Source organism: Sinohyriopsis cumingii, chromosome 15 (assembly GCF_028554795.1).
Source record: "Sinohyriopsis cumingii isolate HCF-2022 chromosome 15, ASM2855479v2, whole genome shotgun sequence".
NCBI lineage: Eukaryota > Metazoa > Mollusca > Bivalvia > Unionida > Unionidae > Sinohyriopsis > Sinohyriopsis cumingii.
Window position 1 is genome coordinate 135,088,862 of NC_142975.1, and position 26,728 is coordinate 135,115,589.

At 37.9% G+C, this 26,728-nt stretch overlaps 1 long non-coding RNA gene across 1 annotated transcript; it reads right to left on the bottom strand.

The window, feature by feature from the left end:
• Positions 1-1,319: 1,319 nt before the first annotated feature.
• Positions 1,320-23,173, bottom strand: LOC149782834 (uncharacterized). The gene is made up of 5 exons (XR_016414630.1): positions 22,574-23,173; positions 21,933-22,054; positions 11,350-11,464; positions 1,883-1,989; positions 1,320-1,430 (listed from the first exon to the last, which is right to left on the bottom strand). It is a non-coding gene; the product is annotated as an uncharacterized LOC149782834 (long non-coding RNA).
• Between the last annotated feature and the right edge of the window lie 3,555 nt (positions 23,174-26,728).

Below are 26,728 nucleotides of genomic sequence, written 5' to 3' on the forward strand. Positions count from 1 at the left end.
ATACTTGTTATCTTTTTAGGGATGTGCTTGGATTTTGCCCTCAAGCTGGAGCAGTCATAGGATATATAATAAATCGCCACGGTCGGAATTTATCCCCAAGCTGGGGTAATCGATGGGTAAAGTCTTATCCACAGTCGGGGTTTTATTCAAGCTTCAGGTGCAAGTTTTTGTGCATCTCCATGCCCTTGCATAAAACACAGTTACACGTTTTTTTATATAGATATTTTTCAGTTGTAGACAGGAATAATAAGTATTTGCGAGTGTTTGAAATGAATGGGTTCATTATGAATTGAGTGGCACTACATTTCAAAAGCAAAATTGGATTGAAATGCAAGAACTGTAGTACGGAATTAGTGTTGGTTCTGGATCGTAGAATGGAATTGTGTGTGTGTGATTGGATTTTTAACGTAGCTTGAATAATTTTTCAGTCATATTGCTACGATGTCTGCAGTGTGGCAGTTTATAGTGATGTATAGCACTGGGGCATCATGCTGCAAACATGTAGTATGATGTTGCACCCAGTCACATTATCCTGACACCAGGCCGATCAGTCCTAACACTAACCTCTTAATGCTGAGTGTCTAGCGAGGTAGCTGTTAATACCATTTTTGTAAGTCTTTGGTATGACTTGGCTGGGGTTTGAACCCATGACCTCCCGCTTCTGAGGCGGACGCTCTAACCACTAGGACACCGGAGTGGTCAGAATGGAATTGTAACAATTACAATGGAAGCAATTTGTATTATGCTTGTTGGGGCATTCCTCACTGATGGCTGTCAGTGACATCATCATGGGAATGTGTAACAGCCACATTTTGTAAGAACAAGGTGTAGTTGGTGAACAATACAGACACTTTTCTGCCATTTCCACTGGCATCATCTCATATGATGTTATTTAAAAAAACTTCCTACAACATACTCACAACATATAAAACCTATATGCAAATCTGATGAAAGCTGCTTGTGTTTCTGAAACACATATTCCATACTGGTGGCAAGAATGTCCAAATCTACATTACAAAAATGAAAACATTACCATCCATCTAGGAGTTGCAAATGTATGAAATCCTCTTGTTGGGTAGTTTTACTAACAGGCTTTACAGCAGGGCCTTCCATTAGATTTAAATGTGGCAGGTAAGTTGACAAAGTAGGGTGGGGGGTTGGGGGGACCTACCCCAATGGGGATAATTCATTTTTTTTTTAAAGTAGCATGGTGTAAAGTAAAAGTAGATGGGCTGATAAGGAATCCACTGAATTTACAGACTAAAGGTTCAGACATTTGTTTTTAAGAGAAAAATGAAAGAAGGAAACAATACAACAGATATTTTAATATGACTTTAATGTTTATTTTCTAGATTTAATTAAGATTATGAATCAGAATCAGTCTCCAACTCCACTGTAAAGTTTATCTATTACTTCTTCTGCTCAGGCACCTGCAAATTAAAACAAAATTGTAATGCTTAAATAAAGTCATATCATCTCAGCACTAGTTACATATGCAGAAGTCATGTTAATCAGCATTATAAAAATGTATGAAATTTTCTTCACTGCACTTGTGCTTCCCTTACTATCGTTAAGCCATGATACAAGATAACTTTGCACTTACTTGTCATTTCTGGCAAGTGGATGGTGCAATCAATTTGCACAAAGATGAATTTATTTCATCCAAATATTTCATGTGAATAAAAATTCCAAATGGAGGCACTTGTCCGATCAGACAAGATATATGCATATTGTAGTTAGCTGGACTCTAGCTCTGATAGTCCTGGGCAATAGGATAAGCTGATTTTGTTATCAGTTTAGAAATGCATCCGCTTTGCAAATACTATGCTTTAAAAGACGAAACTGAATCCAATATTGATGAAATAAGAGTCATTTGGATTACCTTGTTTTTTATCATTCTGCGTTGGTTGGGTGCATATTTGAGGGTCTCTGATATGGTCTCTTCCATTCCATTTGCCTTTGCTTTGCCATTAGTTTTCAAGCAGGCTTCTGCATGAGTAATACAATGTTTTAAAATAAGTTTCACAACAAAGGATGCATTGCATTTTTCTAAATGCCAGCAATAATCAATGGAATATTTTTAAAACATGTACTTTGAAATGTGTCTCAAGTTACTTTATCAATTCATTTAAAAATCTCTGGCAAGTCACATGAAAAACACAATTTAAATCAAGCCATACTTACTTATCAAAGACTTTCTCATTCACATCCTTTACCTCACACAATAAATATCAGCAACACCAACATTAAATTCACACAATCAGTACAAAACCTAGGTGTTACTCTGGACAGTACTCTCACATTGCACCAACATGTCATGAACATATGCAAGGCTGCGTATCTTGAGCTGAGACGCATCAGCTCCATTCTCAGATATCTTTCAGTTGATGCCACTAAAACACTTGTGTGTTCATTACTGCTTTCAAGACTGGACTATGGTAACTCAATTCTGTCTGGTTCATCTTAATATCTACTGCAGAGACTTCAAAAAGTTCAAAACATAGCTGCTTGGATCATACTTAGAGTACCACAATCAGAGCACACCTCCCCGCTGCTCTGTACCCAACACTGGCTATCCATTCGATCCAGAATCAAACACAACATTAGTTCTCTGTGCTACGTTTCACTGACAGACTCTAGTCCAACATACCTATCCGACCTCACCTATGTGTACACACAAGCAAGATACTTACACTCCTCTTCCGACAATCATATACTCATTATTCTCACTATGAAAACAAAGTCACATGGACAGCATTCTTTTGCATACCAGGGCCCAGCAACATGGAATGAATTGCCCACTGAACTTAGACACAAAGACGCAGTGATCCCATTCAAGAGTGCTCTCAAAACTACTTATTCTGACTACAAAAACAAACTTAATGACTTAATAATGTTAACTACCTTAAATATTCTCAGCATGTTTTTTATGTTTTCTAATTTCATGGTGTTTGTTTTTGTAATCATATCATTGTGTATGTTTTTATGTTGTCTAATGTTGCAAAGCGCTTAGAGCTTCTAAAGATTAGGCGCTATACAAAGTCCTCATTATTATTATATTTAGCCTGGATGAATATTTTTTAAATCAGTGGCCATAACTAAAAAATGGGATTTTGTTTTATGATCATAAAAGTATGTTGGACACCATCCATGATGTACAATGCTGTCTGACATTTCTATGCACCTAAGGTTTCCATCTCAAATATTAAAGCAAAATGCATACCGAATTTGACAGATTGATGAAAATAAAAAAAAGCAATGCTTACCATTTGAAAAGAGGCAATTGTCACTAGAATATTCTATTCAAAATGATATTAATTTTGGACACAGGGGATACCACCCCCATGTTTTCCTGACTCGTGATATGTCGGCCTATTCTGTGCACAGCTTTAAAAGATGTAATGTTTATCCATCGAGCTATAGAAATGAAATACATTTACTGTAGACTGTTTCTGTCAGCAGTTAAGTTGAGTAATTAGGTCAGGTTTATAGCTAGTTTACAAAATTCAATGTAGAATGCCAATAAATGACAAGATATATTTTTGCAAACTAAAGTGATCTTGAAAAAAGATTAGTAAAGTTTAACATTTTATAAAAAATAAGCTATTATGTGGAAAAGAAACAACAATGAAATAGGATGCAATGTGTTTATGTCTAGTTTTGGAAGGTACCGTCTCTAAGGTACCGTCATAATTGTACCGTAGTTTAATGGGTGGAAAGGCCATTGAAAGGTAAGGGCAGTGCGGAGACCATCGAGTATGTTCCAGAATAGCTGAATCTTTGTAGATACATAGATCCATTCGTAACTTCAGTCCGCAAGCGAAACACTGTACTTCATATCCCAATCCTGACTCGGGTCCGAAGTAGACAAATCCTGTTCTAGCTAAAACATACGAAGAAGGTAATCCTTCCCTATCCGTAGGCCATTTTTGAAACGTGTCCAATCGACGGGCACAATCACAATAGTCAGGTAAGAAGACTGGAAAATGGTAGGGTTTGAACTTGGAGTTCTCACTGGATTTCTCACTCGATTCTTGCTGTGGCGAAGTCATCCTTCTGGTGGGTGGCTATCCTCTTACAACCAATGTTTTATACCGACATGTCCATACAGCAAAGTAAAGTGGGTGGGAAGCCGCACTCGCTTCTGCTACACGATTTGATAGACTTTTTCCAAGGGTCGACTGACGATGTGGTGTGTGGGTAAACGTACAATCTTGTTGGGTTGATAGGTGGTCACTTTCTCTAGACTGCAAGGCTTCTTTCAATATGCCAAAGTTGACCACTCGACTGGTACGATAATTCAGAGTAAGTCCTTTCACTTTACACTTCGTGTGCACTTCTCCTTGTTTGTCCCAGTATTCGTAGCCGTAATTTTTGGGACCACCACTAACGAAACTTAGAATCTTGTCATCGGGATGCTTGTCTGTCCAGGCTCCTAAACGGTCTCCTTCGATGTCAGGGTGCTGTTGACTCTGGTGATCGATATAAATGCAACTGTCCATGTCAAAGTACAAGACACGTTCCCCTAACAGTTCTAAAGCTTCGTACAATTTTAAGCGAGCATGAGCTGTCATGTAAGCTGCAATGATGACATTTCCAAAGGGGTCATCTTCTACAAAGTTCAGATCTTCTTCGTAATTCACCAAGATCAAATCCTCACGAACGACGTCCACGTGTTTCATGAATTTGGCTTTGTCGTGAATCATCTGAAAGTAGCGGGAAGGTTCGGTCAAATACTCCGTCTTGGGTAAACACGGTCATTGTGCCATTTTACCCCACAAGCAATTTAACATCACTTTGGCAAACGATCGCCTGCCTTCGTTTTTCTCAATGTGATCTAAAGTAATGCCTTCTTGTGCCCAGAATTTCTCTCTGAATGTCTTTTGGTCTTCGGGAGTGTGACACCAGGACAGATAGCCACTGGCTTCTTGCTCAGTTTCAAAAAGGCATCCACGTAGTCTGCGAAAATGCCTTTCTGTGTGGGGTCACCCTTGTGGAATTATTGTGTCTTGGGAAAGTGGCAAATTTCGTACACTTCTAACAGTTGGTATCCCATGTTCAGAGCTTTGAACAATTCTACGCTGACCCATGTCCCCGTCAAGGCCCATTCTTCCTGGGTGTGATGACAAGGTTGATCTTGGTTGCACGTTTCAGCACAAGTACGGCACAAAGGAAACATAAGTTTGCCTTGGCAATGGCGAGGTAAGACGGGATGGTATAGGTTCGTGGGAGGCAAAACTTTGCACTTGATCAAGCCTTCGTATTGTCGAATGTTTTTTAGGTCGATGTGTTCGGTGAACAATTGTGGGTGCCCTGCAGGAAAGCAACAATATTTGCACACGTAGGGATACAGTGAACACACGTCCAAGTATCTGATTTCTTCTCCTTTCTCTTCGTCAGCTTGGTATAGCAAACAGGTGGCATTGGTCCTTCCTCCGTACAAACTATTACTTGGGTTCAGGGGGTCCATGAACTGGTAACTTTCCATGAGGCGTTTAAACTCGGGATCGGTGTTCAAACAGTGATTGTATTTGTGTTCCCACATTTTCACCACTTGGTATCCTTCCTGTTCTAACTTTAGGCGTGGCTGACAAATGGCCTGGTACAAGTCTTCCATGGTTCGTTGTAAGAACTGATTTTTAGTGCCGCGGTCAGGGTAACAGACGGGACATCCGTGAAATAAGCAACCGTTAAACTCGTACATGATCTTGGGGTTTTCTAAGTCCCAGCCATTGACCGAATGCATTCCGATGATCTTTCGCCCTGTCCGTTGCGGGCATGCTGAATCCATTTGTCTTCCTTGTCGCACAAGTAATGCAACCAGCATGGGGCTTTGACCGAGTATTGACGTTTGACATAGTTGGTCGTTTGAGGACTGATGACAGCCACAGTGTTTTCAAGCATGAATCGTTGTCGGTAGACTAAGGAACACGCTTTGGCAATGGTGCAAGCCTCTTTTAAATGATCAACCCCTCCGTGTTCCATGAACAGTTCTCGAAATTTTCCACAGCATCGCCGTAAAATGTCCATGTCGGAACGACGATACTTTAGCATTTCTTCCTGAAAGTCGAAAGGGTCGGAGGCGTGAGCCTGGTACCAAGCGTAGAAAGTTTCTCGTTCGGTACGCATGTTGTCAGGGTCGTAATAGTGAGCCTGAGGCAAATGGGGTAGAACGGCATGTTGATTGGCTTCTGTATTGAAAAAGTGTGGAAAGTACCCTTTAGCCATTTCTGTCATTCCAAACATTTTAGGCATTCGACTCAAAGGCATGGCTAAGTAGCTCATCGAATCTTTAAACTGCACTTGTCCCACTTGCATGAAAATGATTTTGGCTCCGTTCAAAGTGATTTTAGGACGCTCGATGCCACGTTCCGTATAACATCTCAAAAGAAACTGTCCATCGTATCCGGAGAAATTGTGAGCCATCACTGTGGCATGGTGATGACAATCTCCATAATAATGTTCGATGTCCTCTTGGCTCCACGTCTTGTCGATGGGGTCTAAGACCCATTGTGTGAAATCGGCTAGTGTGTTCGGTCCTTGAAAGATTTTTTCACGCCCTCCAGGAATCTTACTGCAGTGAGGGCAATAACTCAAGATAGGTTCTTGAATCACTTCTCGCACGCTCGATGAGCCACGCAGAAATTAGGAATGTGAATACTGGTCTCTTGCATGCATTCGAAATCGAAAAAGATGAAATTGCCTTTCTTCTTCTTGTGACCATCCTCTTTCTCTGGTTGGGATTGGTATTTTTGTATGTAGCATTGGTGTTCCAAGTCCACAATGCAGTGACAAATGTGACATTTTTTCTTTCCTGAACATACGTGTGCCTTGGTACTGTTGATACATAGACCTTGTCCACACATTGGGCACAATCTCAGGAGTTGACAAGCACATTTCTTCTGTGAACCTTGCATCTTCAGATGTTGTTGGTAACAGGCAGGGCTGACAAATGTGCGCAGACAAGCAGGACAATGCACTGGTTCTTGCCCTTCGCTCAGACAGGGTTGAGAGGCCAAACATCCTGAGCATTTCGATCCACAATGTTTGTGTTGCTCTCGATTATTATAACCATCATAAGTCACATTTCTCACAGTAATATTTGTATCCCAGGAATCCAGTGATAGTGGTAATGGTATCGAAATGGTCATCGTGATGATAGAGGTGAATGTATTTTCCATCCTTAAAGTCTTTCCCTCGAAACAACAGAGACCCGCACACTTCTTGAGGGTGCACTTTCAAGGTGTATCGTGGAGCTAGGGCATCTTGCAATTTTTGCATCTCAGGAATGCCACAGGATGTGTCTTTGGACAGGCATGCTTGTTGTAACAGAAGTTCTGCTTCATTTCGTTGTTTGACTCGGTTCGATTTTCGAATGTTCTCCCAGGCTCTTTTCCATTCTACCATGTCGTTCTTGTCGGCATAGGTTCATCCCACCACAATGGCTCGGGCTAAACACATGTGGTCTTGAAAATTGTTAATTTGGACAAGACTTGTTTTGGTAATGCGAAGGTTGTTGACCAATAAGGTCTTTCTGCATTGTCTGGTCCCTTGAGGAGGAGAGACGTGGGTCATGTCCAGTGTGGCTTTTCCATCGGTGATGTCAAACTGGTCATTAGATTGTTGCACGTGTTGAATCTTGTCCATGACTTTGGAAGTGGTCAATTCTGCAGGGCTGCTAAACTCGATCCAAACAGGGGATTTCAAGCTGTTATGTTGTATGGAAAGTCTCAAGCGATCATCTTCTTTGGGTTGACATTGTCGCTTGAGTGTGGTGAGCAAAGAATCCCACATGTCGGTGATGAACCCTTTTGCTTTCTCTAACAGTACTTCAGACTTGAAATCTTTAAACTTCACTGTGTATTTGTAAGCCGTAGTTCTAAATTTTCTAGAGGGACGCTTTTCCGTCTCTCGAATGTCATAGTACTTTTCAGGGTTGACTAAGGGTGGTAAACTTTGTTTAGAGGGTTTGGATTCTGGTTCACTCATGTCCTCTTCAAAATCACTGGCATGAATTTGTGCCAAGACTTCAGCCCTAGTACGAGGCGATAGATCACGTTTCTGCCTCTTACTTTCTTCTTCTTTCTTCTCAAATGAATTGGATCATTTCATCTCGATAGCAAAAAGTCAAATGACTAAAGTTTAAACACCATGGATTAATTTATAGTCATAGCAGACCAGCGTATATAAAGGGTATGTGTCTTGTCCTTTCACTATTCATTTCACTCTCAAACTGAGCACAACAATGGAAGAGACTACCAAGATCGAACGTTTCATCAGAGCTTTGCGAGGGGTCATTAGAAAATTCTCTTCAGACCAGCCGAGGGACTACTCTCCTTCCTTTCAAGATAAAAGTCAAGATACTTGCTATATCTGTCAGAAGAAAGGGCATTGGTCTTCAGAGTGTCCAGACCGTCAAAAAAGAAAAAAAAGGGGTTAGAAGAGACAAAAGTCAAGATACCTGTTATTATTGTCAAGAAAAAGGACATTGGTCACCAGACTGCCCAAAAAAGAAACAAGAGGAGTCAGAAGAAGAGAGGGATTCTTCAGAGGAAGAGGAAGAAGAAGAGGAAGAAAACAGACAGGTGAAGAAAAAGAAACAGGAGAAGAAAAGAAGGGAAGAAAGTGAGGAGGAAGAGGAGGAAAAGACTATGACGGTGAAGAAATTAAAAAAACAGAGAGTGAACAATGAGACAGAATAAGTCTATGAACTTTTTAAAGTGCTCTGTTGTGAATTGTGAATTGTAAATATGTATAAAAGAATAAATTAATTATAAAAGGTAAGTGTCTTTGGGTTTTGATTTTAAAATAAGAACCTACACTCACGCACACTCATACACAGACAGGTACTATTGGGTAAAATGGTTTTTATTAGTTATTGGCAATTGAAAGCCTATCTCTTTTCGAGAGACGTGGATGGCCCTGAAAAGGGCCTTTTTTGGTGTAAGGGGTGAGTTTAAACAATCAACTTTAACTGTCTTAAGCCTTTGCCATGGCCAAGGCCTACTTCTGGACTGCGTACTGTTGATGATTTCGTTGAAATCACTAAGGATGGTGCAGTAGGCGTAGTCACAGGGTTGGAGTGTTTAGCTTGGGAAGGTCGTATTCTCTTCGGCCGTAATAAAGAAGTCTGATACATCTGTTTCAGACTTCTTAACTAAAATGTCTAACAGTACCGTGACCGTTTGATTTTGACACCCTTGTTTCTTTGCTGCTGCGTCTTCTTCTTGTTGTTTTTTTCTTACCTCTTCTTCTTGCTGCTGTTGCTGTAGGAGAAAAGCTTGTTCCGCTTCCTTTTGCTGTTGTATAAATTTCTCCAATTCTTCTTTCTGTCTCTGTCTAAAATTTTCCATGTGCGGTAATGAAGGAGAAGGTGACGAAGGTTCAGGAACAAATTCTTGCAAGGTAAAAAAATCCACAAAATCCCAATTCACCTCTTCTGAAAGTAAGTCTGGGTTCCCTTGGGTAGTCTCCACCATCAGTGCACCCAAACTGATCGTTTTCTGAGTTTCCGTCATGTTGAAAAACTGTCGCTTAGATTGACTACGCACAGGCGCTAGCGAATCTATATAGACTATGTGACGTCACAGACTGCTCTCTTCGGATTGGACGTGGGCTGACTGAATTTTGTAACGCGTGTTTGGATTGGTCAACAAACTCAATCCGTTTCAATCCTTCCTCCCCCTATAAATAAGTACAGTTCACTGCATTCCTTCACCTGTTACTCAGCACCCCAACATGTGGACCGATGTACAATCTTCAACGCTTGTGTCTTCGATGATGTTCCGGACGGACATATCAATGTATGTCCGATCCAACTGGACAGTTATCCACAGGACAGACACCAGCCTGTGGATGCGAAGAATCTTATGTGGAGCATCAAGGATGCCTCAAAAGAGTCTTAATCTATGGTCCTGCAGTCAGGCACAGCCTAAGGTCAAGAAGAAGATGTCACAGATGCCCTTTATGTTAAGGGTATATTAACATAAAACCAAAGGCCCTTTTCAGGGCCATTCCTATCTCTCGAAAAGATCTTGACTTTCAATTGCCTACCCCTTTTTTTATTTTTTTGTTTAAAAAAATAATAAAAAAATAGAGACCCCTCCCTGTTTCAATTTGCGCCTGTTCCATTTTCATAGACCCATCAGGTCGGGACCTTATTAAAATAGGGTCCCGACCCTGTTCCATTTCCCCTAGTCCCAAGACAGTCCCACGATTTATTCCCCATGTTCAATTTCCCTTGTCCCTAGAGTGAATAGTTTTTTTTCTTTCTCCCATGTTAAATTCCCCTTGTCCCTAGAATGGATATTTTTTTTTTCTCCCATGTTAAATTACATAGTCCCCAGAGTGGATATACCCTTTTTAACATGGAAGTTCCCTAGTCCCTAGACCGTCCCTATTCACTACTACCATTGTCATTACCAGCCTGAAACCCAATTTAATGCCATTTGTATAAATTCATTTCAAATAAATATTATGATATAGTTGAAGTGTAAAGTCAAGCAAGTATTCTGTTTGCAGATTTTACATTTTAGATATTAAAGTCATATTTTCTCTTGTTTAGTAAACTTTATTGCAACTGGTTCCAAAATAGTAAATCTTATTTAATGTTCATTCACCAGAATAGGTATTAATACAATCCCGAATTAACTGTATGGTACTAAAATATACCCTGATCTTGTGTGAGATTGTAATATACAGAACTATACCTCAAGACAACAATAATATATTGAATTTATATTGTATCAAGACTGTCATGGTTATGAACTCCAACTTTATTCAGGTTTTTTCATAATAAATGATCATCTTGTGCTATGGTTGAAAAGAAATCAAAGTTCAGTTTAACTCCATTCTCTCCACATTTGTAAGTTGTTAAGAGGCATACTCATCCTCAGTGTTATAGTAAAATGTAATCTTATTTGGATCAATCTTGGTGGTGTAATATATGAATGGAGAAAGAATATTATCATCCAGATTAAAATATGTTTTATTCAGACTCTACTAAAATTTTTAGTTGGATATGGGTTACGGAGCCTGATGTGTACGAACAAAGCAATGTGTACCATGACCTTTTTAATTTAACATTTTAAACTCCTGCAGAAGAAAGAGATTTTTTAGATCCATTAATCTGTATTAACAAAAACATTTCTTCAGTATGATTTTCAATTACTTAGTATTGACAAAACTCATATTTTAAAGTTGTTGTTTTTTTGTGTTTGGTTTGGCCTTTTATGGTAAACCAACACAAGTAAGTTATTTAGTGCCAAGGCACTTTAAGTATAGTGCCTTGCCCAAGGACACACCATGGTAGCTAACCCAGGTTGGTCTGATGGTAGAATTTGAACCTACCTTATTTCACAGGTCCAGAAAGCTAACCACTGAGCCACTACAGCTCCCCATCTTATAGTGGAATGCTGGTATACTTTATGATCAAGAAGGATGGGTTGGGGTATGCATGTTGCATCTGAAAAAAGTGATGGAATTTTTGTTTACATAATATTTTAGTCATACAATATGAATCATTTTCTATAGATTTAAGATGTATCAGATCAAGTTAAGAAAAATCATATATTCTGTTTCCTGGGAATGTACTAAAATTCACTGTTATTGTTTGATTTTTTGGTAGTAAGCTTACTTGGTATTTTTTTCTTTTTAACTTGAATACCTAATTTGTTAACATCCTATTCTAAATCTTCAGAGTTCTGTCTATTAAGTGACAACTGTTGATACATGTAGGGAAGTTTTTGTTTATATCTTTTGATTTTTGTGATTCTGGAAGTTGCAGTATTTGTTGTTGTATTATAACCATTTCAGTAATTTAATGAATGCAGAGTATACTGCTCTATAAATGAAATTTAAGTGAAAATAATGTAAAAGTATGTTTCACTGCAAATATAAATTGTTTAAAATAATATATCATTTATCATATGACTATTCAATTGTGGTAACTAGTATTCTATCCAATATCTATATATTAAAATATGTCTTTTCATACAGCTGGTGATCATTTAGATACAAGTCCAATTGAACATAATCAAATTATCAATGCAGGTGTTTTTATTAGTAGTAGTATTGCAAGTATAAGTGTTAGTATTAAGATTTCATATACAGGTATGATAAGTGTATCATAATGTTTAAATGATGCTCCTTGTTACAACATAAAATATGTTCATTGAAACAAATGGTTCACTGGTAAATTGGCAGCAAAGGTCTTCACTGAATTATGTTGCATAAACTATTTTACAATAAAACATATATGATGCATCTCAATTATGATGAATGTGAGGAGGAGGATTAATAATAATGCAATTTAAGTTATCTTCATAACATAAGTTCTAGCAGATGTGTAATTTTTATGTGGTTCATCATCAGTTTGAAACTGGTCTGTGATTTCTGGATCTGGACATACCTGGTCCCCTGCTGTTGTGCTGCTATGGTCTTTACAGTTCATTAGGATATCAGTTACACTTGGTTTACATTTAGAACCCCATGGGATGGAATGCCCAGTTTGAAACTGAGAGAATGGTTAATTATCCATAATATAACTCCTGCAGTTATTATTAGGTTTGATATCAAGGTCTTTCTTTAAAAGCTTTTCAACTCAGGTTCTGTTCTACCATACAGATAAATAAAGTCAAATTCAAGGCTTTCAGATTTGTCCAGTTTGTTTCATGTGTTGCGGCAGACAGACTGTATATTGCCACTGTACCATATAAATATCAGTGCTTAGTCTGCTCTCAGTTGCTGTGGTTTGATTAGTTACAAGTGTCATCACATGTGACTAATTATTGACCAATGTAATGAAACTTGTATAATTAGAAGGCTGTATTTAAAAACTCTAAAGATCTTAAAAAGAAAATTGGATCGGGGTAAGTAAAACCTTTTACTTTGACCATTTGGCTAGAAAATAATTTTCAATAAGTTTAAATTGGATAATAGTAATATAATAATTAATTACACAAATCAGAATAAAAGCTATTTGCATATCCCCTTACAGCTGTTGCTTTTTCATAGTACTAAGTAGAATAAAGTATAGTTAAGACAGATAGCTTTAAGCTAGAATTAAACTCAAATAAATTGCAAGAAATCAAAACAAACCCAGGATTAAAACTAAAGAAATATCCCGTCATATATACCTTACATCAAATAAAGAAACTCAAGATGGATAACAACAAAATTAATGTCACATCATCAAATAGTTATCTCAGCTGCCTGGTCAACCTAAAGGCAGATAAACTAAGGCAAACTTACTCCGAAGCAGTCTCATCCCCCCTAAGAGAAAAACGACAGATACAGTTCTTAACGCCAATTTTCAACTCGACCCCAACTGACTCGATGAGTAGACTCTACCTGTCACCAAGCGTAAACGAGAATGTGGACAATCTACCGAGTAACCGCAAAACTACATCCGACATGAGTACCCAAACTGAGGAACAATACTCAACAAGCAAAAAAACAACCCAGACCACGCTGGTTAAAAACACTAGCAGCCAGGGGACTCAAACTGAGAACCTACTAGATGAAACAGAACGCCCTCACCCTACCACAAATAAAGCAGTCACACACGACTCAACAAAAGGTAAGAATAATAGGAAAACCAAATCCCAAATACCAGTTAGAAAGAATAAGGAACACACTAACTGTCAGAATACAAGACCCAGCAAGCCGGTTATGGACAACGAAACAAAGTCAGCTAAAGAGACAAACACCAGGGGAAAAAAGACCAGTCTGCAAAATATCCAAAACAAGAAACACCCCGCTGAACTGACTCTCTTCGTCAAGGGAGTAAATTCCAAAATAACGAAGTTAGCCTTTAAAACCATAGCATGGCAATTGAACAAACATCACCAAGGAGAATTCACGCTTAAAAGCACTAGAGACGACTTGCTGATAATCAAATGCACCACTGAACAACAGATTGCCAAATATATGGAAATTGAAAGAATAGGCCAAATAAATGTTCAGGTCACTAGACACAACAGAACAAAACAACACATAGACCCAAACCCCCCAAAAACACACAACAAAGGAGTCATATACGTATCAACTCAAAATAAAACCAATGAAATAGTAGACTACATAAGGAGTAAAGGACAGGAAGTAGAGAAAGCAATCCGCCTAAAAACAAGAAGGGGAAAGGATAGCACTGCAGTGGTACTCTTTTTTAAGGGCGCCACCCCAGAAACTATCAAAATAGCCGAAAAACTCGAGGCTAAAAAAATTTTTGCTTTCAAAAACAAACCACGGTTCTGTGGCAACTGCAAAAATTGGGGGCATTACTCTAAGAGTTGCGGAAACCTATTCCGGTGCAATCAATGTGGTCTTCACCACCCAGACCGGAAAACATGTAGCGCCACCAATCAGCACTGCGCTAACTGTAGTGGCAACCACAAACCAAACCACGCAGAATGCCCCAGGGCTCTTAGAGAAGCCCTAATAGTTGAATATATGATCTCCCATGGGGTAAACTATAAGCAGGCCAAAACAAAAATCAGGATACCAAAAACAAAATAAATAGGTAGTACCCTCACTGGTAGGAAACACGCATAAAACGAAAACAACAGTAAATTAAACAAACTATTAAGACTTTTTGCACTAGAGATGGATTCCAGAGCAGAAATCAAAATATGGCAATGGAATGCACGCGGCCTTAGGGCCCATGCTGACCAACTAAATAACAAAATACTTGAACAGGAAAGAAAACCAGATGTTATATGCATACAGGACACCCACCTAAATGATACCTCACGTATCCCAAACATCATAGGCTACAACACCAAATACCTAAAGCATCGATCCCCCACAGCAAGAGGAGGGGGGTTAGCAACCTTTGTTAGAGATGGAATTACATCAGAAATGCATAAATTAACAGATAGTAGACCGCCCAATGACTTCAAAATACAGATAGTCAAAATAACCGCTCAAACTAAGCAGGTACTAATCGTTAACCTCTATGAAACAAATGAGCAGCGCAATTTAAGTGCAGATGAAACAATCAAAATGATTAAAGACTGTGGAGAATGGGTGGTAATATGCGGGGACTTCAATGCGCACAATGAACTATGGGGGAGTCAAAAGACGGACATTAAAGGAAAAATTGTAGAAAAATGGGCACAAAAATGCAACTTAGTTTTTCTAAACAACGGAATGCACACCCGGATAGATGACAGAACAGGCCACACATCAGCAATAGACCTATCTCTATGCACACCAAGATTAGCAGGCATTTCTGATTGGCAAGTTGATGAAAGCGACCCTATGGGAAGTGACCATTACCTTATAAATATAGAAATACAAATTAGAATACCTCAAAATAAAGCGTCCTTCACACCAAGATGGAAATACGAACAGGCCAACTGGATTAGGTTCAAACAGATAGGTGACTCAATCGACCCAGAAACCATATATCACCGGGACATTGACACCTTTAATGACAAATTAATAGAAACCATTAACACAATGGCCCAAGAAACAATTCCTAAAACTAAAGGAGTAGCACCCAAACCCACGGTGCCCTGGTGGAATAATGAATGTAAAATAGCAATTAAAGAGAAAAAAAGAGCTCTAAACAAATTCAAAAGAACTAAAAATAATAGGGACTTTAACTACTACAAGGAAAAGGAAAAAACTGCCAAACAAACTATTATGATAGCTAAACAAAACTCATGGAGAGAATTCTGCTCAAAACTAGATATTAACACAAAATCGAAGGAGGTGTGGCAAAGAATTAAAAAAATGAGAGGCAAAACTAAATCAATAACCCCCAACATACCTGGACAAAACAACAAACATAAGGCAGAAATATTCACAAACTATTTCGCCAACATGTGTAGCAATACCAACTTAGAGGATAAGTTTAAAAATCATAAAAGGCAATTTGAGGAAAGCAACTCTGACAACATAAAGGAAGCAGGAAATAATGACGGCCCACTAAACCTTCCGTTTACAGAAGCCGAATGGAGAAAGGCCCTCACCGGCAAAAAGACCACATCCCCCGGGGAGGATACTTTGGGGTATGAAATGTACAAGAACCTACCCAAAAAACTTGTCACAATTGCACTTAACCTCATTAATAAAATATGGGAAACCGGTACCATACCTATAAGATGGAAAAAGGCAGTAGTGGTCCCGATTCTTAAGCCTGGAAAACCCTCAAGCGATATAAAATCATACAGGCCCATATCACTAACAGACAATATATGTAAAATAATGGAAACTATGGTAAACAACAGGCTGAAATACCATTTAGAAAGCAAAGGACTACTAGCTAATACACAGAGCGGGTTTCGCAACTACCGAAACACAATAGACCAACTCATGAGACTAGAAACCGCTGTCAAATTAGCATCTAGAGAAAAATTTTAAAAATCCAGATATGTTACAGCCATCTTCTTAGACATGGAAAAAGCATATGATCTAATGTGGACTAAGGGACTGATAAGTAAACTTAAACCATACGGAATAACTGGCAATATATACAAATTTATTGCTAACTTCCTAACCGATAGAAAGATACAAGTCAGACTAGGACAAGACTACTCCGAACGATACAAACTGGAAAATGGCACGCCACAATGAAGCGTAATCAGCCCAACTTTATTTAATATAATGATAAACGACCTGGAAACAGCAGTAAAACCCAACCACCTTGACTTATCCCAATTCGCCGATGACAGCGCCGTATGGAAAACTGGCAACCCGGCCAGCAGAGAAACGACCAAGCACTTACAAAAAGGACTAAACGATATAGGAAATTGGACAGATAAATGGGGATTTAAATTGTCACCTCTAAAAACAGTAGGCATAGTTTTCAATCCGGGAGGTGGCCACCCCCCACCCACTCCAAACTTAACCCTAAAGGGGGTACCCATCAAATTCGAAAAACAAGCGACACTCCTAGGTATGGTATTCGACCACGAACTCACGTGGGCAGCTCATATCCAAGAACTCGTAACGAAGTGCAAACGAGACATCAACCTCCACAGAAACCTCAGAGGGGTGAATTGGGGGGTTGATCAAAAAACACTCGTTACCCTATATAGAGCACTTATAAGAGCAAAATTGGACTACGGTTGCCAGGTATATGGAGCGGCAAACGCCACGTTACTAAAGAAACTAGACACAGTCCAATCAAAAGCGCTAAGGGTATGCACCAGCGTCCTAAATGGTACCCCCACACAAGATATCTTAATAATAGTAGGAGAACCCCCGCTAGACCTAAGGCGGAAGGAATTGATGCTGCGATACTCGACTCGAATATCAATACACCAACCCAACCACCTCACGCTACAAGCCCTCTTAGCATGCGACAAACCATTCGATACAAAAGGAAAAAATAAAAAAATACCTAGTGGGAAAATAATTATAGAATTAAAAAGGAAAATTCAAATCGCAAATATCAACCCAGAAAAAATAAGGTACTACCCAGACCCCCCGTGGACCTGTCCCACACCACAAATAGATCTTAGCTTACGTAAACTAGGACAAAAACAAAATGACCCGATAGGACTAAGAGCATCAATACTAACGTACATTGACAACAAATACGAGACATGCACGCAAATCTTCGCAGATGGATCAAAAACCAAAAATCCAAATAAAACTGCAGCAGGGATAGTGATCCCAAAATTAGATGTCGCCGTTGGAAAAAGACTCCCAGACCAATGCGCTATATACACGGTAGAATTCATGGCAATACTAATGGCATTAACATACGTCAAAACATACCCCACAACTAAGGCAGTCATTCTAAGCGACTCTTACAGTGTACTACAATCGTTAGCAACGGACCAATCCAAGAGCAGACCTAATATGATTAATCATGCAAGATCGCTACTTAAAGAGATTGAAAAAAACAACAAACACGTTGAATTCGTATGGATACCCTCTCACATCCATAATCCCAGGCAATGACAAAGCAGATGCAGAAGCAAAAAACGCCACAAACGAACCAAAAGCCCAAAATATAGCATACAGCGTCACTGAAATCAATAACATGGGACAAGATCAATGACATGTGGCAAGAGCTATGGGAAAAATCGGATGCAAACAGTCTAATACACACGATGATGAAAAAAGTAAGTAGAAAAGTCGAAAGTCCGACCTTCAAAAATCCATACGATATAACAATAATAAATAGAATAAGAACAGGTAAAACACTATTGGCAGGATGCGCAGGGAAACACATAAAAAGGGGACCAACCGAAAACTGCCCCTACTGCCCAACTCCAGAAACAATCGCACACTTAATAAATATATGCCCCAAATACAACCAGGAAAGGGCCGAACTAAAATCTCAACAGGAACAAATAGGAGAACGGTGGACATACCCGGAGTTACTTGTGGCAAAAAACAATAACATAGGAATGACCTATAATAACATCATGACATTCATTAACAAAATAGGCAAAAGGGGACAAATCTAAACCGAATGAAGGGTTGGGTATAAAGAGAGACCATGTAAAGAAATTAAAACCAATAAACCTAAAAGATCGAACCAAAAAAGAAAAAAACCAATCAAAATATTACAAATCACTGTTTGGGAATTGTGACGGCCGGCTCGGGCTAGTGGGTTCACAGACTGACACCGCCGCTCATAACCCGAACAATAAAAACCAGATAAGGACGAATATTACAAAATCACTGTTTTGGAATTATAATGGCATGCTAGGCCCCGTAGGTTCAAAAAAAAAAAAAAAAAAATATAAAAAAAAAAAAAAAAAAAAAAATATACATTAAAATAAATCACAAATAGCTAAGCTAAACAATAATAACAGGTAAATAGCCAAGTGGTCAAAGCGAAGGGAAACAAAGGCAATCAAACCACCTCCCTCGAAGAAAACATCTCACGGCGAACATGGCAGTATCAAAAGGACGAGAAGACCAAAACAGAAACGGACACGGGATAAGGCAGAAAGAGCTGAAATAAAGAAGAGCAGGAAAAGGCACAGAATGAAGTTAAACGTCCTAAGGCAGTAAAAGAAGAAAGAACAGGACACTTGCAGACCTTGGGGAATGAAGGCAGAAACAATGAAAAGAGTATGCCTCAAATAATCAAACCACCCCCACCCCCCAGTATGAAAAGAATTGCCTTCCCGAAATCAAACAAAAGAAATAAGGCCACCCCCCCCACATCTACTTATAAGTGTGAATGAGAAAGTGAGCGTGAATGTGTGTTGTCGGGATATGTGGGAAAAGCAGAAAAACGAACAAAAATGTCTATAGCCATCACACAAATATAGCATACACACTCCCTACCCACCTTTTTTTTCTTTTCTTTTCTTTTTTTTTTTCTTTTTTACAAACAAATTTTACCACATAGGGCTTTCATTCTGACCCACGAAAGCCCTCTTTTGACCAACAACTTACTGGCCCTGAAACACACTGATTGGTTTAAAGCCACACGTACGAAATACTTAACCAAATTGAGATCTCCAAAACAAAATAAAGGGCTACTAAAAGCCTACTAGATGTGAAAATATTTTCGGAAAATTCAAGTACGCAAAGTACACAAAATTTAATAGACCTTACAAAAGATAGGAAAATTCACAACTCAGGAATATCTGAAGCGTATGTGACAATCACATGTTTGGCAAGATAGTACAGGAATAGCCCAATAAATACAGGGAACTGGGCATTGATTGCAACGAAAATTTAATAATACTGCTGCTGGTGTGCTTCGGTTACTGCCTGAAATGAGAGAGGAAGGAGATGCAGGATGCAGAAACAGACCACCAACGGAGTACAACGATGGAGAAGGTTGCAGCGACGAGAGCCTGGGCGGGACCTTTTGGGGCACCTGGGCTTCGGCTTGCTTGCTTGGGGGCATTGTATAAGTTAATCGCTAAATTCAAAAAGTACACAAACGTGTACAAACTAAACAGTCGCACATACCGAAAGGTGCACGTGACTTTAATCCAATGAATGAATGAAATGTGTGCTAGAGGGTAGGGTTAGCAGTTATACTCCCAATTATGTTTGTGATGAGCAAAAGCAGCTGCACAAATTTGAGCTTTTAGTTTGGTTCTGGTAGGGTCAAAGGATGCAGGTACATTTTACATTCATTTTTTACTAGAAATAGCTATTTTCAATATTTTTCTGTGACAAGGCAACTAAAAGAATCAGTATGTGCCTTATGCATGAATAAAGTTCACTAGTACTATAACAAATTAGCATACTTTTCATCACCCCTCTACCATCAAGATTTTTTTATATTTACCTCTGTAGCAGACACAAATAAAAGTCGGCAGCTCATTTGCAGACTAAGTTACGCATATGATCTCCAATGCTCATCTAACTGTGACAGGCAGTCACCAACAAGCCAACCTATTTCCATGCCTAACTCAAAGTAAATCTGAACCACATTATAGATTTAGCTTATGTGTAAATTTATAAATGCTAGGCTTGTGATAATTAGGTTCATGCCTTCTACCTTAAAAATTAGAGGGATGTCAAAATACGAAACTATCCAGTGAGACCTATGATGTTAATTTTAATCCCTATGGGATTTGTGACATAAAAAACCCAAATGCTTTATGTATTAAAAGGTAACTAATGGGGGCAGGATCTGCAGTGAATCAATGGTTAGTATGCTAGACTCCTGATAAAAAAGTTTGTGTTAAAATCCTGTTATCAAGTCAACCAGGTTACCTACTGCAATGTACCCTTGCCTTACTCCAATTCCCTCAGTACTCAGTAAACAACTAGTGTTGCTGTACATAACAAAACCAGTCCATATTGATTTTACATATTTTACTAAATCCTGACAAAAATAATTCTCTAAATAAAGAATGATTAATATGTGATGGTCTCGCATGTAATCAAACTCTTCCAAGCTTTTAATGATATGAACCGATTTATCAATGTTTATCAAATTTGCATGAAAAACTATTTCTTATTTGTCATCAAATATGTTCAATGTTTTGATCATATAAGCATTTCTGCTACATTAGATCAAAATAATCTTTTTGTCAGAAATAGAGCCCTTATAGTATTTGCAAGGTCAACCAATCAGATGCAGAATTTGAGTTTAATATGAATGAATATTTTTTTTACAAAATTGCTCTTTTGCTATGTCTTGATGAGATAAATCTATTCACCAAGTCTGATGAAATTAATGAGAAATAGTTTTAAGAGCAGTAGCAAGAATGGCTAGTGAGATGTAGAACCACCACATTATATGCATAGATTTTGCTTATAGCCTCAGACATACAAGCAAATAATTAAACAAGTCAGATCTAAATTGGATCATAAACACTGTTGTGCAAATCATAAGAAACTCTGCCAATCAGATGCAAGGTCACTTCACTACCATACCTTTATCACACTCATAATAAGCATCATTGTGAAACTTGACTCTATAAGCCCAATGGCCAAGCATGATCAAACTTGAATCAGCAGTAGTGGTTATAACCTCATGTATTTGTATGCATCTTCACTTCTTCAATCTAGATCTCATTTATATAAGCATGTATTCTATGTTTAGTAAAAACTGCACTACATGTATAAATATTGCATGCGGTGGTAACATACTCAGATGAAAGATCACCTTATTATTATTAATGGTTAACACTCATCAAACTTCAAGGACAACTTAATGATTTTAGCCTATATTGTGGAAGTATGGCTTTTAGGCTGGTTAAAAAACTCAACTAATCTTATACATGATCACATGTATATACTTGGATTTTGCTCATTATTAGATTTATCCAAGATGTTGATTTAAGCCCAAAACCAAGTTTTATATAAACAAATTGATCAGAACTATGGACTCCAAAGTAGCTAATTTCTTACTGTTGAAAGACAGAAGGGGATGTGAAATAAATAACACACTCTGGACCATTACATAAACCCACTTAGCCTTTTGACCAGTTGAGATAAAATATCAACAATAATGTTAAATAAGATTGATAAATTATGTTTTCTCACATTACCTCTAGCCCTTTTCAACATGGATGGTATTTTTCTTCCACATATGTCAGCTCTTAATTAGTGGCCCTTTCCCATCATGAATGTTGTAGGTGAAACTCTCAGAATTAGGCTTTTTAATTTATATCTGTAGAAGAAAAAAACTATTGGTCTGCATATATCAATGTCACCATTTCTGTATTAGATTAAAATACCATGTGTGTGTGTGTGTGTGTGTGTGTGTGTGTGTGTGTGTGTTAATTTTAGAATTTAAGCAAACTTGTCTCCATGTGTTTATTTTAAAACTGATGATGATAACACATAACAGGTTCAATGGATAAAATGTTATTTCTTACTTCTTACAACTGCTCATTATATCTGAATTTACATTCAATGTTTGTTTTAATTAACATATTTGGGATATTGGGCAAATTATTTATTTTGTAGTTTATCATTATATCATTTACCAGTCTTTTATCATTCAAATATGTAATATAGTACCATTATACTGACTTCATATTCTATATGATATCCCAGCAATACATATTAAGCAGATAAGTGCAAATTAAAATGTTCAGAATGTAAAATTTACTCCAAGCTCAAAGAAGATCAGCAAAAGATAATATCCAACAAATTACCAAACAAAAAGCGAAGTTAACGCAGTTACCTTTATTATGATGTCTCCAACACCAACGGTACTGTACAGCTACGTCTTCTGAGTTTTACCGTCATCTTGTCTTTCAAACCAGAATTAATTTCTTGAGCTCTTACAAAATGAAGAAACTTTTAAATACTATAATTTAAGCAGCTTCTTTACATGCCATCAGATAAATTATGGCACAGTGTTATGTCTGTCAGCAAAACGCAACTTCACATTTGGACGGCGCGCTGTGTGGGCATCGCCGACACAGCAACTGACATGAATTCTCTATTAGCAGACAATGATTCGGAATAAATCCTTCGCAAATCTAACATTCTCGATTTTTCATAGTTCCACTTTTCATTGTTGCATCTGTTTGATTGTACAATTGCTAATGATGTTCAATGAATCAACTTCAATTCATCTGCTGTCTGAAATCCCGGTTCAGTTGGTATTTTCTTCCGCGCATGATGCCGTGTAAATAAAAGATACGGTCGACATTCAAAGTGGTTTAGGTTAATTTATTATTTTTCTTTATTAAGGTCATTTGCAGAAAGTGTTTCGCTAGGGTGAGAAAAAAAAATATAACAAAAAGAAAACTTTCTTTTCCAACGCTAATACTGTATATATTTCAATTTGTGATTGATGCTATAAATAAAAAAAAATGATAATAAAGCATTTTAGCCCGTGGCTTCGGCACGGCACTCGTTTTTGTGGGTTTTTTAAAATGTTGTTAGTGTTGTTTTGGGGTTGTTTTTTGTGTGTGTACCACACTAAAAAACATACCAGGTATTAGGCCTAACGTAGGAAAAGAAATTATCCTCTATTTATTACTATTCTTACTGTCAAATGACGCAAAAGTGATCAAATTGCTATTAAGATTTTGTTTTGTATAACACTTACCGCTCGTTTTCCTCGAGATAAAGCAGCCACTTCAAAATGATTATAAAATCTGTGACAGATGAAAAACGTGGTTTAAATAATTCGTAATCGCCTGCCTTAAAATACTGTAGGAATTTGCTAATGTATTTCATGGCCCTCGTTTGAATAGATACCAACGATCATGTATATCGACCAAATTTTGTATATTCCTGCCCACAATCATGTATTTTGTATTAAACCGTATATTACACGAGCGCTCTGTGGCAAACTCCGGGGGGGGGGGGGGTCTCTATTATACCCAGAGGCGTAGCTATGATATTTTGCGCCCGGGGACGAACTATAAAATTGGCGCCCCAGCCCCCTCCCCGTTTAATCACATTTTTGAATATTACCCTTGTTTACTTATTATAATGTAACGTTGTAAGCCTCATTTTGGCGCCCCTGTACCTTGGCGCCCGGGGACATATGTACTCCCCTTCCCCCCCCCCCCCCCCCAGCTACGCCTCTGATTATACCTGCTGTATCAGTTGAGAAATATATTGAACAGATCAGGCCCCAATACTCTAGCTCCGAAAAACATTAAAATAATTATATGCAGAATATCGGTAGGTCTCCCTCCTGCCGAAAATGTCAGCACCATATATATTTTGCAAGTAATGTAATGGGTATAATAACACACACACACACACACACACACACTTTTGGGGGGGGGGGGCAACGGACAGATGCCCCCATTTCCCAAAAAAAATAAAAAGTATTTTATATTTGTGTATTTCCCCCTCAGATGTGTTCTACGTTTTATTAAAACAAAATTTTATATAAAAAATTTAGTTTTTAGAATTTTTGATGGGGTATTTATGTTTCCATAGTGTTATCTAAAGGGTTGTTCGTCCGAGTCTGGTTTCCCTCACCTTGCTCGAAGTTCATTCCCTTGAAATGTTTTGTAACCTTTGCTATATGTCGCCTAGGTCTCAGTGTTTGCTATATGTAATGGTGTTATATTGTGTGTATGCTATATTTTCTTTATGTTTGAGACAGCAAGTATAGATCAAATATCTTTCCCAGTTGTATTTCTTCCTTTATGATGTTATATTGTATCTTTTAATTTGTTTTATGGTTTTCTAATTTTGACGATGGAATGGTGTACTATTTAGATTTTGTTTAAAAAAAATAATTTCCTATTTTATTATTCGAGTAATAATATGTGTCGTTCCTCATAATAGTCTTTAAAGATGTTGATAGGTAGGTTACGCTCGATCCAAGGTTCACGCTTCTTTATTCTCTATGTGTTTTTCCTGGGTCGCGTTAGGCCTCCTTTATTTAGTTTATCTGATTATGCTTTATTGAAAGATCCAAACGTATTTATGAGACCACATTATTCTATAGTGGTCAACCATGCAGTGCGGGAGAAGTTAGTAGGGTTTTAAACTAAGTGTTATACAGTATGTATTTGTGTCTTTATTTTGTCTGTTTATGTTCTACATTGGGTGTTTTCAAAGACTCATGATGGACCTATGCACTTCACTGAGCCCTGTGACTTAGCCCCATGATGTCATCGCCATTTACTTCCCCCTTATATTTTCCCTGTATCCCTTCCTATATATGTCTTTAGAATTTTCTTTCAGAGAAAGAAGAAAAAAAATTAAATTACAAAATTCTTTTATTTTTTTCTTTCTTCCTTTCTTCCCTTTTCTCTTTTAAAAAAAAAAGTTATATGGGTTTCTTTGAAATATTTGAAATAGAATTTGAAATTTTCTTTGAAATATGGCTGTTGTGGGGTGCGAGGAGGGGGTATGGGTATGGCATCAGCTCGCAATTGCGCTACGCGACCCTTCGGTCTGTAATACCTATTCCTCCCTCCCCCTCTCTCCCCCAATTCCAACATCAATTGCGTTATATCAACCTGACGGTAAGTATCTATTCGTTGTAAGACGTACTGAGTTCTTGTTGTGGTTAATATTCTTATTTTTACCACGTATCTTATTTAAAAATCTTTATCACCTGTCCACAGGATATCATCGTAGTTACTATATAGTCTATACATTTTAGAACGATTTTGTTTTCGTAGTCTAAATCTATGAATAAAATGTTATTTTTGTTATACTTATATTTTTTGCAAATTTTCATTATTAACTTTATCCTATTATGTTTAGTTTTATCACATTGGACAATCGTATGTAGTTTGGTGAAGTTCGCTGTTTTACATAAAGGGCATTTCGGCATTATCCTCAGCATACGATGTTTGATTGTTTCTTCGCCTGTTAGCCAGGTGTTGTGCAGGTATTTAAAAATTATACTTTGTGTTTTGACAGATCTTATTTTCCCCAATTTTTCCAATTTTTTGTCCAATTTACCCCCTCAGTTGTCCTGCTCTACTCTACATTTTATATTTTTGGTTACCTCCTCCCTAATCCAAGCGTGACTTTTACTTATTAAATTTTGCATAAATCTGTTTTGTCTCTATATTTTAAAATTAGTTCTCATATGTTTGCGTGGCACTTCGATTTTTTTATATTAATTTGTTATTTTTGTATATCTCTGGTCGGTTTCTCAAGGTGAAGCCGAACCAGTAGATGTACGGTGCTTCTCACGCTGTAGCCGGGTCTGAGTGCATTTTTTTTTTTAATCTATTGATTATGTTAGTTAATTATAGTAGTAGAGGGCTCGGCAACCCCAAGCCCCCTCTACTTTTGGCCCTATATAATGTCTCTTTTTTTACATGATGCATTTTATGATTCCATATATAATCTATTATTTCGTTGTCTGTTTTGTTTAAAATTGTATTATCCATATCTATGGATTTAATTATGTAGTTAATATTTGAGTATAAATAAGTCTTGGCCACTTGGGCCCGCTCCATGATAGGTAATGGCGCCATGGCCAGATTTTCACATTTTCTCTTATTTTATTGATAATATGTTCATAATTTTCTACAGCTTCTTTTTTTTATTACCAAAGTAAACCCCTAGAGCCTTTACAGTGTCTCTCAGTAAGTGTGTGTGTGTGGGGGGGGGGGCGATAATCCAGGGTGGTTGCCCCTCCAGTTAACTATTTTTAAGATTTCGTGCTTGTTGTGGTTTATTTTGGAACCCGACGCTTATAGCATTTCCCCTCTCTTATAAAGATGTTGCAATCATATGCATGTTAGAGCATTTTTTAATTCTTTTTTAGGTTTGGTATTTGTATGCCTTGTATAATCAGGGGCGGATTAAGGCTCACTGGTGCCCTAAGCACTGACAAATCTTGGCGCGCCCCTCTTTTCCACGTACACCTGAGAAGATAACCCTAGGGTGTACCATG